Source organism: Cottoperca gobio, chromosome 9 (assembly GCF_900634415.1).
Source record: "Cottoperca gobio chromosome 9, fCotGob3.1, whole genome shotgun sequence".
Classification (NCBI taxonomy): domain Eukaryota; kingdom Metazoa; phylum Chordata; class Actinopteri; order Perciformes; family Bovichtidae; genus Cottoperca; species Cottoperca gobio.
Genome location: NC_041363.1, coordinates 5,369,434 through 5,388,441, shown reverse-complemented (window position 1 = coordinate 5,388,441; position 19,008 = coordinate 5,369,434). Strand labels below are relative to the sequence as shown.

The 19,008-nt window shown below is 42.1% G+C and overlaps 1 protein-coding gene across 9 annotated transcripts in view; it reads left to right on the top strand.

The window, feature by feature from the left end:
* pbx3b (pre-B-cell leukemia homeobox 3b) overlaps window positions 1–19,008 on the top strand; it is a 56,324-nt gene that overhangs the window by 9,410 nt on the left and 27,906 nt on the right. The window lies entirely within an intron of this gene.

Genomic DNA, 19,008 nt, shown 5'->3' with positions numbered 1-19,008 from the left:
GTGGAAGATGATGTGGGTGCAAGGATATGAGTTTTAAACAGTGGCTGAGTTCCCCTCATATTGATCTATTTGTGTTGCCGGAGTGGCAGGTGCTGTACGAAGACTGTGTCAGCTTTGATTGTTTGTGTCAGTGATCCGAGCCGACACTGAGCTCTCTTACTGTTCGTCACTGCACTTGCTTCCTCTTGAAAAAATGGCAGCACACTGCACAGATCCTCGAAAAAAAAAAAAAAAAGCTCATGTCTACGCCGTCTCGCCGACCCTGGGAATCAGCATTGGTCTTCAGAGATTATTTATCACTCGTGCACGCTTACATTTCTTCATGCAAACCTGCATTCTTTGCAGGAAATGTCCCGAAGGTTGTTTTTTGGTCTTTTAATGCAATTATGTAAAAGCTTCCCATGTGACTGTGAACATCAGTTGTTGAGAGACAGGAGGTGGGCTTTCTCTGCTTCTCTAAATATTTAAGATTAGTTCTTAACCTGGTTGTGTGTGTGTGTGTGTGTGTGTGTGTGTGTGTGTGTGTGTGTGTGTGCGCGTGTAGTGGCAGGCCTGCTAGGTTGTGGTGTGAAGGTGAGGTGCGTGATGCTCGGAGCCTCTGTAAGTATGCAGAGCACGGCGGGCCTCTCGCGGGTGCTGAAGGAGAGCATGGAGTGGCAGAGTTAATTTATTTAATGACTGAGCGTCTTATATCTCCCCAGCCCTGATTAGAATCCATGCTTGATGAGGGAAGCGATAGAGGGGTGTGCACTGCCCCTAGGCCCTAGCACGTACGCTCATGGTTTTCTTTCTCCAGTGCCTTTTTTCCCTTCCATGAATTCAGCCGCTTTTAAAAAGAAGAAAAAAGGAAAAGGAAAAATGCACCACCGAGTAGGATCATTTCCACGTCTGTCTGTTGTGATATTTTGCGATTACGTCTTTACGTGTGATCATTTTGTTGAACATTGACAGGAAATGCAACTCTGAGGCTGATTAAATGCGTGCATGTGTGTGTGCATGTGTGTGTGTGTGTGTGTGTGTGTGTGTGTGTGTGTGTGTGTGTAGCGTGCTCCGTGATAAAGACGAAGTGCTGTGGAGCTCTATGAACGTGGGAAAGCCAAACAGAGTGTGTCACTTTGGCAGCACGGGCTGTCAGCATTGGGGAGCTGCAGTTGTAAAAACCATGACCTTCCTCTTTGCCAGCATGTCTCTTGCAGAGCCAAAGCTCTGCCCTGTAGATCTGGGCTGGCTGTGGGAGGGAATACAAACACAGAGAAAGGACAGACAGTGGAAAAAAACGGTAAGAGCCATAATTGTGAAGAGGGGGGTGGGGTGGCTGAAGTAATGAAATACTTCTTGGAGCTATCATGACTGAGAAGGTGAGGCGGGGAACGCGAGAGGACCCGGCGAAGAGAGGGAAAGAAATACTCCTCGGCTTCTAACATTTCCACGAGCCATCATCAGTAATGCCGCAGCAGCCTCACAAACCAGAAATGATTTCTTCAGGCGTCGCTGTCAAGTGTTATTCAAATAACACCAGCCTCACATTTGAATAACAGCCGACATTTTGAATTAATTAATCAGACAAGATAGTCTGGGCCTTTTCTCATTAGTCTACAGGTCAGGCTGGGGAAGATATATGCGCTGGTGATGATATACTTGTCTTTAATAGTGATTTATGGAGATTTTGGATTGTACTCGATTTGTCAAAGGGCCTGCTAGCAGAGAAATAGGACAGTGCATATTTCATTACCTAATCTCTGATACGTTCCATGATGCTAAAAGATACAACCCCGTTGTTTAGATGCACAGGAAGCTCTTTTACGTTCACTCTTCTTGAGTGAAGAGGCACGCACACACATTGGTTTTTTGCACGCACGCACGCACACACACACACACACACATTTAATCTCCTCTCATAGACCTCTCCCATTTTACTTTTCCTATGCAATTAAGCGAGGGCTGTAAATTATAACTGTGTCGTACTTTAATTATCATGGTGTAAAAATAGAGTTCCTGTCTTTGAGAGGATTTCATTAACTTACTCAATATTCCATGTCAGCTCAGAGAATCACAAGATTGCATCGAGGTTTGTGTTTAACGTGCTCAAGTGCGTTATTTAATTTTGACGCCATTTAAAATGGGTAGAAAAGTAAGTTTGCATTTAAATGTATATTTTTTATGATTCATTCAGTGAAGGCTGTTCACTGGCTGGTGTGACATTTTGTTTTGGGTTCATACAGGGGACTGTGTGTGTGGTCATGGAGGTGTAAATGAAAATGTATATTTTTAAAAGAGTGATAATGAAGTAGTGTCACCTGCTATATTGGGCGGTAAATATTAATGAACACTTTCAGTTTACCACCATTTTTTTTTTAACATACACAGGTTTTAATTATCCAAATGCAGCACATGCAGTATGCAGCTGTGATTTTGTGCTAGTCCAGGTGTGTGTGTGTGTGTGTGTGTGTGTGTGTGTGTGTGTGTGTGTGTGTGTGTGTGTGTGTGTGTGTGTGTGTGTGTGTGTCTGCACAAGTGTCAGGAAGCTACGAGCTGTTGCCATTCTGGTGAGCAGCCCACACAAAATGCACCAACACCAGTGTGACAAAACATTCAAATAAATTGCTGTCAGGCTGCCGAAACACCAAGTGCAGCGATTTTTATCTGACATGTGGAAGACCCAGACATGCAGTCCTGACAAGTAACGGCGGAGCACCTGTGAGAGACAGGCGATACAAATCAGGATATGCCTGATCCTCGGCATAACAATACCTATCATTACTTGATATTATTACTCTTCTTTAAAAGAGAGCTCAAGATGGAAAGATAGCACGCACGTGTTGGCTAAAGTCTGGATAATAAATCATCTCAGTCCATCGTTTGCATAGATGCATTTAATTTTGCAGTCTGATGGCATATCAACAAGTACTGAGCTGGCTTTTATATTCATGTACAATTGTGTATTAATTATTTCTTCTGCGGGCTCATTGTAAACAACGTCCAAGGTTAGGACATGTATTTATTCCAGTCCAGCATCATTGTTCACAGGTGTATTATTTAGAGAACATAATCAAATTCATGTGTAACATATCTTTCTTTTTTTTTAAATGACAAAAAAACTTCTCATTTAGAATTTCTTCGCTGGGAAATAAGCTGAAAACACGTAATGATAAATACTACTACTGTAGTGCTCAGTATTTAATAGAATAGTCAGATCCGGTGCGACTGATGACACTGATTGACTTTGTTTGACTTTTTTTAAAGCAGCACGGAGACACAGATAAATACTAAAGGAGCTCGTGTTGCTTTACTTATTTTCATTAAGTCGACACAATTGACTTAGTTAATTCTTAAATCCAATTGAGAAGCATAAAAAAAAAGCGTTTTTCAGAAACTCAGAGACAAAGGACTCACTGTGGAATGCGCCATCCATTCTCTACTGTATTGTTATTTTCTCCCTTATAGGTTACTAATGAGGAATCGGCCCTCATTATGATTTTAAGGATGAGAGAGGAAAGCTTTTAATTAATGATATGTAAATGGTTCTGAATTGATTATGTTAGAATATCAAGAGAGATGGGTAGAAGCTGTGGTGTAATATATTTTAATTAAGAATTAATTAAAAATGATGGCAATTTTATAGAGGCTCACAGAAAATAGAAGAATTTATTCTCTGTCACAAGTAAATCAGCCCTTGATTAAATAAACAGACACATGCTGTATTCATTGAAGAGTTATATTTATACTTTGCCAGGAAGAATTATCCCGATTTATAAAAAAAAAAAAAAAAAAAAAATCAGTGCGGTATGTCAGTGGTCGACCACGAGCTGGGTTCTCCGGGGTTAATGGTGATTTATCTCATTCCTAATTCATGAGATCCTCCTGGTCTGTGTTAGGTGGATCAATAAAGCTGTGTTTTTCCTTTTTGAATTCAGTGTCTACAATTAGATTTGCAACATGGAACACAATTATAAGTAAGACATGAATGCGTGTTTTTATCACTTGTGGCAAGTAAATGTTGCGCTCCCAAAAAGATATCAATCTGTTTATGAGGTAAAAAGATTTGTGTGAAAAAGATGAGTAGTGACTCGACGTGGACCCTAGTTAACCTTTTTAATTGCTATCTGCTTTCTTTCATTCATTCTTCAGGGCAGAGGAAAACACAAGACGTTAGCTGCATTAGCGGCGTGCGCCACTATTAAAGGAAGAGAGGTCTTTGTTTTTCTGCTAACGGTGGCATGCATGCTCTGTGCTAAACTCCGCGATCAATGGCAGAGAGGCTGCTATCACAGCACTCGGAGCAGGCGTAGCTCAGGGGGGAGGGAAGGGGGGGGGGTCCCTGGTGGTTCATTTTGATTGGAGCGCAGAGTTTTGTGTTGAAAGGCGAGGGAGAGACAGGCTGTTGGAAGCAAATCCCCCTGGATCAGTTAGAGCGTTGCAACAAAAACACCTTGATATTCCTGGGAACATTTGCTTAGGAAAAAGAATGAATTTAAATAAACGGGCAACGATAGAACGAAATGATCTAAAGCACTTCTGAAGGTTTGTGTGTTCAGAGAAGGCTTGTGTATCTCCGGCTTAGAATTAATTTAGAAAACCACATTTCAAATCTCGGTAAATTGCTGCTGTGCAAAAAGGGAATATCAATGTATCTGTATAACGTCGATACGTTGTTGCGTATTCCTAAAGAGCCTTTTTTATTTTTAAATCTATAAAAGTATATGGTGTGATTATACTATAGGGTGACGAGCAGACAGAGGCAGTGTGTGAATCTGTGGCAGAGCAGAGTCTTTATGAGCCAACCAATCTGTTCTGGGCGGCAGGGAGGATGTGCTGCTTGAGATGGAGGGAGTGTTGAAAGGATTATTAGTCCAAGTCCCCTCGTAGCAGGTCACATGTAAAGGCTTAAAGGCATCATAAACAGCCATGTGTGAACACGCACATCAAACGTCTGCGAGTGCACATACCCATGTACACATACACGATGTGCAAAGGGACGCACGTTCAGGAAAGAACATGCAGGGGCACGGACGTGTGCATGCATGCATTTATACAGTGCATGCACGGCACTAGCTGGCAGAGCGTCTTCTTTTTGACACCTGCAACTAGTTGCAATACATCACTGTCAGGATCGCTTTCTCCACCTATCCGCATTTGTGCGTTAGTTATCCGCGGAGGCCTTCGTCAAAAAGATGAGCAGTTTTGACATCAGCTCCCTAGTGGGAACAGGAAAGGTGAAGTTGTGCTGGGAGGTGCCACGGCGGGTGTCATCGCCAGCTCTACTCCATGCACCCAACAGCATCCTAATGACAACTGAAGAGAGGAATGAAGGTTCCACATACAAACATTATGCCACAGTTAATTCTGTGAACGACACGTGGCGAGAAATTTAGAACGGCAAAAGCAAATATCTTGTTTTGTTTCTGGTGTTTATCACGAGTCACACAGATAATAAGTGCTCGGTGCATGTGCTGTGTTTACGAAGGCGGGAGAATGACATAATAAAAAGCCATGATGAGGTTTATTTAGTTTAGGGCCTCTCGTAGTGAGTGTATGTGCTCGTGTAATTGACAGTGAGTGTAGCTTGTGAGGAGGAAGTGAGGGCACGGCGCCTCCTGTGTGAGCTCACTGTGGAGACGAGGAGAGTCTGCCAGTGGCACTGCTAGTGGTGAGCATCAACAGATCCGGCCACGACAGAGAGGAGGTGGAGAGTAAAGGGGGGGGGGGGTGGGGGGGGGAGGGTCAGCGTCTGAACTGGCTGATGGGAGCCAGAACATGAAACAATGCCGGGGGAACGTCTGGTGGGTTCGCTGCACAGAATTACAAGCGAGGGAGCAGGCCTGCTGAGGCAATTACAGCTTAATGGGGTCATTTGGAAGGCAATTGCCAGGGGTTAATGTAGTATGGAGAGATGAGGTGAGATTGAAGTGAAATTTTTGGCTAGAAAATGTGTTCAAATGAAAAGGGAGCGGGGCAGACAAGTTGTGCACTGATGGGGTGGGAGGTTGATTGGGGGAACTGGAATGCAGGCTTTCACTGCCACACAGATAGACAGTATGTACACCAGTGCACGTCCTCACAGGTGCTTTCTTCAACCAAGCCTGCGCTCACTTCTTCTGGCCTCTCCTTGGTGCCTACGCCACGAACAAGAGCTCCACTGTTCCACTTGTACTCTTGATCACTGTCCGTTTTACTCACAGACGTACCTTTTATCTTTTGTCTTGAGCTAGCTGTGATATCATTTCCTGTATTAGGAACACCGACCGGCAGGACACAAAATGATACTAAGTGATTCTTAGTGATACAGAGAAAGATGTGTCAGAGAGACGACAAGAGGCACCTTGGAGAACGAGGATAAAAAGGATCATTATGCGCTGTTACGTTAGCCAGTTCATTACCTTAATTGCCTAACATAATCCGGTGTTGGAAGGGTGCAGTGGAGCTCTGGGAAGGAGTCTTTGCCAGGACCTCCGAGCCCAGGTCTCATCTCCCTGATCCCCTGGTCTGTAGCAAGCAGGCCGATCGTGCTAAACTTTGATCAAAGCCAAACTTATTTAAGGTCAGCCATGTGAAATCCCCTGGGAGCCGCCGTGTTCGCCGAAGCGGACTGCAGTATAGGAAGTAGTACAGCACTGTGCCTTGCTGCTGCTGCCTGTGACCGTGCTGGATCACTGGACAGCAATAGCATTATCATCAGCCCTTTCAAGTCTTCAGCATTTTTTCGCGATTATGCTCAACAGTGGAACTTAACATCATCCATGGGTGGAGATTCCTTGAAAGTTTGCTCTCTCTCTCTTACCCTTCTCTGTCTGTCCTCCTCTCACTCTCTCACTTTCTGTCATCTCTGTGAAGTCTATGCCCCCCCCCCCCCCCCCCCTCCTCTCCTCCCCCCCTTTCCCCTCCACACAGGGTTTTTGGCCAAGAGCCGGCCACTTTACTGAGGCAGATTTTCCCAGGCTCCCCAAAGGCTATTTTACCAGGATTCCCATTAGGTCCTTACCCATTACCAATGTTCCAAATCATTTACAGAAGAATCTATTTACTTTATGTGGTAATGGATTCATTTGACATGGCTTGCTCTAAAGAAACTCAGCATTTAACGTGCACTTTACCCCAATTGAATCCCTTTCTGTATTTTTCTACAATTGGTTTATTTTTATCTGCTACATCGGCGATTGTCTCGTATGCCTTCAAATCGTCCCCACACTATGCTTTCCATCGTAGAGGTGGTGGAGCATTGTGTCAGTGCTGCAGGAGAAACAAGTATGATGCAACTCTGTTGTCATTTAAGAGTGACAAATAGACAGTGGCAGACCATCAGAAAGGGGGAGAGAGTGGAATGGTGTCGCTGACAAACTGCTATGACCTTTGGGTCCTTTGGCCTCCAGAGTGTAAGGCACATGCAGTGTTTACCTCAGGTCAGCAGCAGCGTGAACATGCTGGTCCCACATGGAGAGAAAGCCCAGCCTATTGCATTTATCTGCAATTTGAATCAGCAAAATCAATAATCAGTCAGATAACCTTCACTGAAATGAGATGCATGTGTCTGGAATAACATAATGAAAGTGTTTGTTTACGTTTTCGTACATTTTGAAACACTAATAGTCGGCCGTGCTAAATCATTCTTAATTCACAAACGGTCCATAAAGCAAAGCAACAGCAAAAGATAAGCATAGCGCCTAAAGCTACTGCGCACTTCCTCTGCCTCTATTCCATGTCACCAAAGCATCCCATCAAAGCCTGCCTCTTTCCTGTTGTAAGGTAGGGGAAAAAAATCAATTCCGCAATCTTTTCTTTTTGCCTCCTCCAATCCGTAATTGAAATGGAAAATCAAATGAACGGCAAGCAGATAATTGTTTTATCAATATTCCCTGCCTGCCCTACAAGGGTCAGTGCAGAATGATCATGAGTCGGGGATATGACGAGGACAAAATGTGAAATTGAACAGCTAGGAGGCAATAAATCAGCCCTGACAACTAAGAGTGACCAGCATGTAGCTGCAGCAGGCAGCTCTCCCTTCAGAATTTGTCCTAAAGCTGTCTACACTAAATGGGGGAATATTCATCTCATTATTGTTGCACTTAATATTGCTATCAAATATTATTCTTAGAGTCCAGACGGGAAGTCAAGGTCACTGGTGCTATTATTGTTGTCATTGTTAGTGTGTGATATTGGGACTATAATAGAGGGCAAAGCCATATGGTCTGCAAGGCTTATGAAGATGCAGAGAATACATTTCGTCATTTGTTAGAGTTGAGGGAAAGAAAGTTGTTTGCTGTTTGGCTTCTTTACTTTACTATTACTGCTGCTTATACAGATGTTGTGCAAAAACACTCAGCACCAATAGCCATCATCATCATCATCATCATCATCATCATCATCATTTTCTGACATATAACTGCCATTTCTTTCACATCGCCTATTTGAGGCAATTTTAAGGTTTCATGTCAAACTGACAGATTCAAATTGCGATGTCATAATACACATGGGTTAACAAATATACCCAACAAATGTGCATCTGAGCTTTAATGTTTGCAGACTTAAAATTGGGAAGCAGGAAAAAGACTTTTTGTTTTTATGTCATAAAATAGTGTGGTAAAGCTGCAGTGAGGTAATGTTTGAAACTGAAATTACTAAAATGATTAATCGCCTGGTAAAACATTTTTCTTTAAATCTTCTGTCCATTAACTAATCAATTCATGACAAATCGCTCCAGCTCTACCACAATGCGCTCCAGGCTATTTGTCTTATATGTCTTTAAATAAACCCATCGTGCCAGCTTTTCTAAGTCTTGTGAAAACTGCAGATAAAACTGTTGCAAGAAAATCGACATCCTAAATCATGTGACGTCCCTTCCCATCTGGCTCATCCAGTTGCAAGGCATTGACAAAAATATGAAATTGATTTGGTTGAAGGGTGTTAAAGAGCCGACAGGAGAATGTCACAAACAATGAATGGTCACAGCTTGGAGGAAAATCAATGACAGAGGTTGAAGCCAGTCTAGAGTGCTACTTGGCAGCTTTGCACTCGTCCTGGAAAAGAGCTGTCTTCCTGCCTTGGTTGTCCGATCAAAAGGAAGACTTGATAGGTTTAATGAAGGAGGATAAAACTGACAATGGAAATATAGACATTGCAGACACATTGTTTGACTTCAACATAGGTGGCAGCCACGTGCACTGTTTGACATCCTTTGTTAATTTGCTGCTGTGGGATGGTTTTCCACAGCGATACTTCATACATATATGCAGAATAATGCAGAATCACAATGACTCCCTGGTAGCTTGTAGGGCAATTATTGTCACCTTGCAAAGTCTATATGTAATTTAATGTGTACATATGATTATGGTGTTTGCAGTACAATTTGACATTGTGGAAATCCATAAATCAAAGAAAATGTGTGTATTTTACACGAGTTATGTTAATATTACTGTGTAGATTATCATCCTTGGTAGGAGAAAAAAAAATGAATTGGCAGTGTGTCTTTCAAGTGGACAAAGTGATGAAAATCCCCCCTACTTTGTTGGGATTGCAGTTGTAAGCTTTGCACCATATGCTACTTTCCTCTTTAGCTGGGATTATGCCATCATTATTGCTGATAAAAGCTGTTTACTGCCTTGGCTCCAAATCGATGCTCGGGGCGCTCAGAAACTGGCATTCCCTCTCCAGAAGAGTTCATTCCATGCCAGCTGCTCAGGATTCAACCCCCTTTGTTTAAGATTTCACAGTTTTTGTAATGTTTATTTTCCATTTAGTTTATACCCCCCTTTTCCCCCACACATGAGGTTTTTTCCGGCATTAGCATATGTTTGCAACAATTTGACGTTTGCATTTGATTTGCTTACAGCAGATTGAAGGTGTCTGAGACATGGTTATACAATACTCTTGGAGCTACAGTGCTAGTTAACACAGTAGAGACTGTGGAGTACAATAATAAGGCCTGTTTTTGAGGGGATGTCTTTTGTACCAAAATGCAATCATGGCGTTGAAAAGGCTCCGAATTCAGAGCCGTGTCCTAAAGGCTCCCTTCGCACAGTGTTACCAATCAATGGCATAATCAGTCAATGCAGATTCAGCCTGACAGCTGTGTTAAGATAACAACTGGTTCTCATGACTATAGCGGCCCCAATGACCTTGTGTGCCTCAAATTAATAATGTAAAATCAACACAAGACAACCACCCCCCTGGTTCCCATGCAGACAATGATGAACTACCTTTTCGCCTTACCATCAAAGGCCACTCAGACTAAGTCATGTTTCAAGGCACAGACCATAATGTCACCTTTTTTTCTTCTTTCCCTTTTCCTTTTTTTTCAACTTAGGCTCCATGTCCCTTAAATAACGTCTCTCACTCTTCCTCTACAGCTCCCTAGCACCCAGGGAAATCATACTGATCAATATTTCCCATTTTAGAAGAACTGCAGCAAATATTCACACAGGATTTACTGTAGCCCTCTGTTAGACTTTAATCAAGCTATAATTTAGATGCAACAAACAAAAGCTTGTGTTGAACATAAATGGAAAGTCGACTGTATTTGCAATTGCACATATTTTGTCCTTTATCAGGTTTATTACCTTTCTATTCCCTCTTAGCCTCACATATTATGTTTTATTCTATCTATCTATCTATCTATCTATCTATCTATCTATCTATCTATCTATCTATCTATCTATCTATCTATCTATCTATCTATCTATCTATCTATCTATCTATCTATCTATCTTTTTACATTTACTTATTTTTGAGCAACTGTGTGTTCTGGTGTTCATGCATGTGCTTGCATGCATTCATAATGTCTTCACAGGGCATAAATCAGAACATGCTATCTCAGTACTTCTTTATATTGGTCAAGGGCCATTGAGCAAAACAGCTTAATGCGCCCTTAACCATTTCAGTCATGGCAGGAAGTGGAAAGACTGCTGACTGGCTGACACTAGGACACCCTCTGCAGTCTGTTTATTGTTTAACAAATTGCATCAGATTTTATGAAAAATACTCCGGAATGAGGATTGTTGAGGTGGATGGAAATGACAGAGTTTAACTTGTATTAAGCTAACGTAAGCTGTTTTAGTGAGCAAACCATAAGCTTGCTGTTTTAGCTAGCTAACATTGCTGCACAGACGTGACGTGAGCACAGAGTTTGGGTACATCTAGCTAAGCAAAACGTTTCGCTAACATTATTTAACGTCACCTGTAGCTGTTCAGTATACCAAGCGCTACTGTCAGCAGTACAAGGCTAGCCTTTTACTCACCGACCATCAAACCAGGGTGAAATGTCGATACATTGTGCCTTGACCTGCGAAAAAAAAGAAACAACCTAAAAATGATGAATGAATCTTTATCTGGTCTTCTAATGCCAAGGCTTTTGGCAGTTGATACACCTTTCATACCTCTTGGGTATTGTGTAGCAGCTCCTCGCTCATGCATGACTGTCGGCACACAAACTCAAGCTTAATCCTATCGAGCGAGCGCTCCCAGAGCTCCCATAGGTTTTTGGCAAGCTCAGACAGGATGTGGAGGACTGTGTGGAGCTGAGGCTAATCCATGATGAACATACAGACACAATTACACAGGGCGTAGTAAAGTACATATAAGGAGAACATTGGAGATATGCTCAGGAAGGAGGTATGAGTAGGTATGACCACTGTGACCACAAGACATTTGGCTCTCCTGTGATTTCTACTTGAGTTTGATGATAACTGGATGACCAGAGTGCAGACTGTTGTTGACTCTTCTCCGTGGCAGGTGGTGACAGAGCAAGTGTTGGCCCCATCACAGGTGTGTGCAATTAGCCTGACAGCTAACCCTGGATTGCCGTGAATAAAGACCCTCAACTGTTTATGTGCCTGTGTGTGTATGTGTGTGTGTGTGTGTGTGTGTGTGTGTGTGTGTGTGTGTGTGTGTGTGTGTGTGTGTGTGTGTGTGTTCAGGGGTCTGCCTTTTGAGTGTGTACATGTGCATAGTCACCAGTACATATAAACTGCTGTACTTCCATTCAACAAAAGCACTGTGGAGCAGGCAGCGTTGTACGATGTTATAAAGCGCACGGTTTAAATCCAAACTGTCTTGTTCTTGTTCCGAGTTAGGAGAATCTGTGTGTCATTTATTCCGCCTGCTGTAATGGGGAATGGACTTGGAAGAGAAGAGAGGGTAATGTATTGGAAAATATCCCTTTCAGCACCTCAGCATTACTTGTCATAGGTCAGGCTTAAAACGTAGCTTGATACAGTTATTAACTCTAATCCGGGCATAAACACAAATCCTCAAGCACCAGCCCAATTAATAATTTGCATAATTAACATGCATTTTAAATAGAGGCTGGTCTTGTCGTTGCCAAAGCAGGGATGGGGGTAATTAGGGCTAACGGAGCAGTGCCTAGGGCCCTTACCCGCGGACGTGCTGTAGTCGTTTCCAGCGAAGGGATTGACAACTGCAAGACAAGCTCTCTCAGCTTAGAGCGAAACCCCCTTTGACAGAATTAATAGTTGACAAACTGCTCCTAAAGCCCTGGCATTGTTTCTGTCAGTTGTTTGGTTTGATGTCACTGTTAGACATTATAAATCAATAGTGTCAGGATTTAGCAATGTTTATCGCCATCCATGGTTTATTATTTCATGTGACTGTCATGGACAAATAGTATTTATCATAGCCGTCTATAAATTACTGCAGACAGACTGTTGGTTTACCCAAACCCACTCTGCTCTTGCAGGGCCCATTCCAACGTCCACTTACATATTTAGAGTAATTTATTTTCTCAGCCGTAGGCCCACATTAACCCTCTGCTTTCTCACACTCCTCTGAGACTTATTGTGGCTTGATTGCTGCGCCTCAGCTGACACATTAACACATCAAAAAAGCTGATCAAAGCTTGTTGAAAACTGCTTGTCGCATCTATTTCGGGTTTGAACGTATTTTATCTGCAAATTTGTTTTCAGAAGGTCTTAAATTGTGATAAACAAAACTGACAGCGAGTTCTTTTCATGTTTTTACAGTACACACTGTCACTGGCTACTCTGTCGTAGGCAGAAAATGTCCATTACGTAGTTAGTTTATTCAGAAATAAGTCATTCTTAAAGTGTTGTGGAGAGAAAGCCCAGTCCTGCTTCATCAGTGTCACACTTTTATGTGACAAATTTATAACGCATCCGTTCAACGAGCCGGCTTTCAATGTAACAAAATGGTCTTAACCTTTGCATCAGTGCCACACTCATCAAAAACAATTAGAATCATCAGTTTTATAATGAGATGATTGATTAGTCAGCTCTTGCAACACTTTGTCAACACAGAGCTGGAACACAATCACTGTATTCAGTGATTGATGCTATCAGGTAACATTACTTACATTAACACATGGATTTGTCTTGTTTACATTCTCCAGCACAATGAATACGTTACAATCAGACTTTATTGAAGAATGCTTTGTATTCAACAGTCACCATTCAGGTGCATTGATGAGTTTCATTTTATTTTACAGTAATAAGCATTAACACGTGTGAATTCTGTGATGCTTTTGCTTTAATTCTTTAAAGTCTTTTTCTAAGACTGTAAAAAGAGGAAAGAGAGGGTAAGCTGAGCTCAATCCGTGGTATCGATCAGCTGTGCCATGGACTATAAGGTCCACTTTCAGCAGGGAGGTCATTAGTTACTCCTGTGTGCTAATTCATCCCTGGGTTGAGGCGTATCCGTTAGAATGCTAATTCACTACTATGATCTGACAGCTGGGGTAAAGAAAGGGGCAAGCAGGCTGCCGCAGAGAGAGGAGAGGAGGGGGCTGCAGAGGCCTAGTGGTCTGGTCTTGTGTTTGGGTAAAGTGACTTCAGTACATGGGATGTGGCAGAGTGTGCACACAAAAAAAGGGGTGCAGAACTGACCCCTGCTGTCTTTGCCCCCCAGCAGTAATGATGTAAAAGAAAGATGACATTTGGTGTCCACATTTAACTTGCATTTGCAGTCCACTTGAGAGGTCCAGTATGCGTGACCTACCTTGATTAAGCCCGGGGCTGCCTAGGACTGTACCCTTTAGACTGAAACAAAAAGTGGAAGCTCACAGGAGAAAGCTGAGCCTGTATAATTGGGCCAAGTAGAGCTGCGGGAGGCAGCCAGTCTCCGCTTTGCCTTTTGTATATTCATGACCCCCTCGACTTGATTGATGGAAGGATAGCATTTGGTGACACTGTCATTTGCAAGTTGAAAAGGTAGTGCAATGGCTGGAGCGGCGCTGTGGCTGTGCCTTACAAGGGGCATCGAGAGGAGGCTCATTTCTATGCTGATGATATCCAGCCCCCTCTCATTTTCTTTGTCTCCGTTAGAAGGACATCTGCTGACAACACGGAGTTTAAAAAGAAGCAAGTTGAAAATGAAAAGGGGGGGAAAGAACATGCATCTGCGTCTTTGCATGTGAAAAGCACATGGTTCAACCGCGGTTTTAATCAGCGAAAAAGTTTGCTGTTTGATATCTGCATAATTGTTTCTTATGTTTCAGTGAAATGGAGCATTTTGAAGCAGATGGCTTAAGAAACATATTATATAGTAATGGGAAGACTCGCAGAGACTGGGGGTTTTTGTGTTTTGGATGTGAACTGTCAAAGGATATAATTACAAAACATTACATTTCACTGTCAGCAACTGTACTCCATCTAAAGTTCTATTGCACTGTTGTCTAGGCAATTATACTTTTAAGATAATTAATTACCGTTGTCTTCTGTTATACTTACAGCTTGCATTTAGTCAGAATTTAACAGAAATACTTAACAAGTAGAATGAAATCTGTACTATAACCACTATTGTTGACTTAAAACGACAGAAATAATTGGTGGTGTTGGTCAATATTCATTACAATTTATGATCATGCACAATTTTGAATCATTTCATCTGTTACCATACATATACCTGTACATGGCTCACTGCCAGTGATGTTGATGCACAAGCTATTACTTTAGTTTGTCATGTATAGTTGCATGCATTATATTTAATATTACTCTGTTTGAATGAAGTAGTTGCAGATCTGATAGAAATGCAGAACTATATATCCATATATATATATATATATATATAATATATATATATATATATTATATAATATATATATATATATATATATTATATATTTTATATATATATATATTATATTATATATATATAAATATATATATATATATATATATATATATAATATATATATATATATATATATATATATATATATATATATATATAATATATATAACACACTTGGCCTTAAAATAGTAACTGTGTCACTTAACATTCAGAGGTAAATGAGACTTTCAGATCCAGAGCATGCAAAGATGTCTTAAGTTGTCCAAATATTTTTCAAGCTGTACTGCGCTTTGAATGTGTAAGGAAAGATGAGGGCTGGTGACAGAAATATCAGTTTCCTAGAGACACTTCTATCCCCTCAGCACTACAACCCACACTTATCAGAGCCACAATTTATAGCTGCGGTGTGAAGTGTTCGCCTGCAACTCCCATCTTTGTATTTACACCAATTAGCACATAAACTCTAATTACCGAGATTTAGGCAGCCGGGAGTCCATAAATGCAAAGCGACACGGAGAACCGAGTCAGCTGACAGAGAGGGAAGGTGACAATAAATAGGGAAGTATCAATTAGGCATCAATGACGTGATGATGCATGTGCGTACTGGGAGGTGTCACACAGAGGGAGGTGGGAGTGTGAAATGTGTGGGGGCAGCAGGGTCCACAGAAAGTTGCACAGGCCGTGGGGTCTTGTAACTCACGCAGCGTGGTGACACGTTGACTGGAGAACACATTTCTACATTAACACCACAGCACAATCAGGCACTTCCCTTTTGTCTCAGTGAAATGTAGTATTTATCACAGCGCTGCGCTGCTTATAAGGTAACAATTACCACATGCTAATGTAGGCGCCTGCTGCTAAGTTAAAAGGTATAAAAGTTGCTTCAGAACAGGAAGAAATGAATATGTTACAGCGAAGGGTCATTAAAGAATCGTCATAAATGGAGGACAGATTTGACAGTTTAAACTTGTGTTTAATTATAAGGACAAGAAAGTCAATCGCAGCTGGAGAAAGTAGAGTCTTCTTATAAGGACTTGAAATGGATCGTGCTTGAACCTCAGGTTAATCCCGATAAATTGAACTTGATCAAAGACTATAGCAATAAAAAAAAGTATGGCTCTGCACATTAATCTAACAAATGCATAAAACTGGACTGGCTCAGCTCTATAAATTAAACTTTGGCTGCAATAATGCTGATCAGGGGAAATTGTGCCAGCATTGGCTCAAGCCGCCTGTGTATGTCTGAAGTCTTGTTATCCCCTTGTCTTGATGTGCAATGGTGTTATCTCTTCCCCTCTCCTTGTGCAGCTTGGAGTTTTTTTGTTGCAGGATGGCCCAATGATGGATTTGCAAAGAGGCTGTTTACAAGAGAGAGTGTAGAGCATTAAAGAGCTGCCAGAAGGCCCATTAACATAAATGTTTAAATCAGACACAAAAACTTATGCGCCCACGAAATGAAGATGTTTCCTGCATTAATCTGCACACATCTGCCTTTGGTCCGACAATTAGTCCCCATCCAAACATTTCATTCGCTGACCAGTGTTTATAGGAGTAGCAGATATGTGGGCAATGAGGCAGCAGCTTCCAGAGAGCCCACCAGGATTCAGAAAATAATTGTCAGTCATGTATATTTTAATGGAGTTTGTGGCGTCACTGTGAGGTCTTGCAGACCTGGGGTGAAGCACCAGACAGTTTACTTCTTCTTTTTTCTCTCTCTCTATCAACACATGGCTCCACTGCTGATTTAAAGCCTTGTAAAAATGTCTCATTTTTAAATACTGTTTGCATGCGGGCCCCTGGAAGACATTTCATACTCAGCAGATTTACATTATGGCCATTATTATGATTTTATGATGCTGAAGCCTTGAAAACCATTTCCCTAAAAAATGCTTGTGAATCGGCGAGTGTAAATATTTGCCTACGCTACGTCTGAGTTTTTCTCCCACCAAAAGCCGGAAGGTCCCAGACTCAGATATCAGCGGTCACTTTTTCAAAGAGATAAAAGCTTCCCTCCCGATGGGGGTTAATGACATGTTTCTCCTTGACCCAAAATCAATCCTTCAGGTTTAAGTGGACTTCCCAGAATTTAGAGAAACAATGAAAAATAAAGTGCCACGTGAACAGATTTCCTCCCAGTTCTCAGGGAACGACCTTAATCGTGACAAAGTCTCATGTTACTCACCTCTTTGCTGTGAAAGCAGATTGAACGGATCCTTATGCTGCTAACAGAAGGGATGAGATGACGGGGGTAGATTAGAATGAGCTTTTACTCATCCTCATCCTCATCCACGATCTTGTGTTTCAAGACGTCACACCCTGTTTTATCAAAACTTTACAGCATACTCTCTAGACCTTTTCCCACCGTCTGCTTCGTGTCTCGGAGATCCTGGAAGCGCTACTGGAAGCAACCGAATGTAGCTGAGACGAATAAAGCATGTGAATTGATTCCTCCATCACCTGGATAGGCTGTTGATTTTGGGGAGAGTTATCGCTGTTTTCCTAAGTGTGGCGTGGAGATTTGCTGGAGGGCTGAGTGATCGATTCAGCAGCCTGGAGCATCCTAGTGTGTTTATACATGGCTTGTATGGCAGCTTTCATAAGACATTTACCCCATGATTTGCGATGAGCTTATGTGTGAATAATTAATGGCAATTAATCCTTAATTACAGTAATTAGGCAAGTCACAGGAAATTAGGCTGCAGCTGGAGAAGCCCGTGCCTAGGAAAGGGAGGACTGAGGCTGAGAGAACGTGCCATTTAGTGACAGAGGAGCCGCGGTGCAGTGATTGTGTGGCAGGCCTGCGCCGGTGTGCTCGCTTGCCAGCAGAGATAAGAGCAGAGGAAGACACAGATGCTGCTGGCCAGTGAACCTTTCAATGGTAAGCCAGGCCTGGAAAGCAATCACAGGCACAGAGCACCAACACACCCAATAAAAGCCAACTATAAATGTCTCAGCAGCGTGACCTCTGACCTCAACACCGCTTAAATTTCCTAGTTTGCTCAAAATTACATGCTAAGAGGTAGCGAACCACTTCAACAGCTTGTGACTGATGAGCTAACGGTAATTGGTTAATGCTACACATCCAGCCCCTTTTTTCCTCCACTTTTATAAAGCTAGATGTACCACTTATCGGGGGCCCCCGAGGCTGCTCACTTTAGCACCCGACGTGCTGTTAACACCAAGTTTATGAATCTGCTTTGGCCGGAAGGAGAGACACTCCAAGAAATATCTGTTTGCACCTCTAATAAAACAATTAGCCTGCTTAGAATTGTTAAAGGAAACTACGGCAGGCAGAGTTGTTTGGTTGGCGATTTCATTGTTTGGTAATGGCGAGGGAGATTAGGTGGATCTGTTCTGGGTAGAGACGGCGCAGAAGAATAGGGAACGAGGCTCTCCGTGTCTCGCTCGGAACTCATTTGTGCTTCTCCATGCTTGCCTTGATGAATTTCCGCTTCTTTCTGCTCCTGTTGCTTTCAATTACACTCTTATTCACAATCCTAATTGATATGCCAGTCTCAGTAGATGAACCATGGACTTTTTACAGTCCATTTTTCTATTCTTAGACGAACGTTTCTCCATGACAAAATGGGAGCGTGGACATCACAGATGTGAGGCTTCTTTTGGTCTTTTGTTGTCTTCCAGTGTTATTTTACAGCATTATAATTATGTACTGCTTGATTGAAAACATTTGAATATGATATGCTTTTAATCCATCACACTTATTCTGTCATTGGGCCTCATGAAAGATTTTTTTGTTTGAGTAAATCATACAGACTTCTTGTGGGCCGTCCTTCGTTATAGGGAACCACACTCGTCACCTCCTTTCATGCACTGCATACTTCTTCTTTCTTTTTCTTTTTTTTTTTTTCACACGGAAGGACTTTTAAGCTAACAGGGAATGTAAGTGAGTTGAGGAGGCATCCAACTGTGATATTACATTAACCCATAGTGCTTGGCCATGTCTGTCAGTGACTG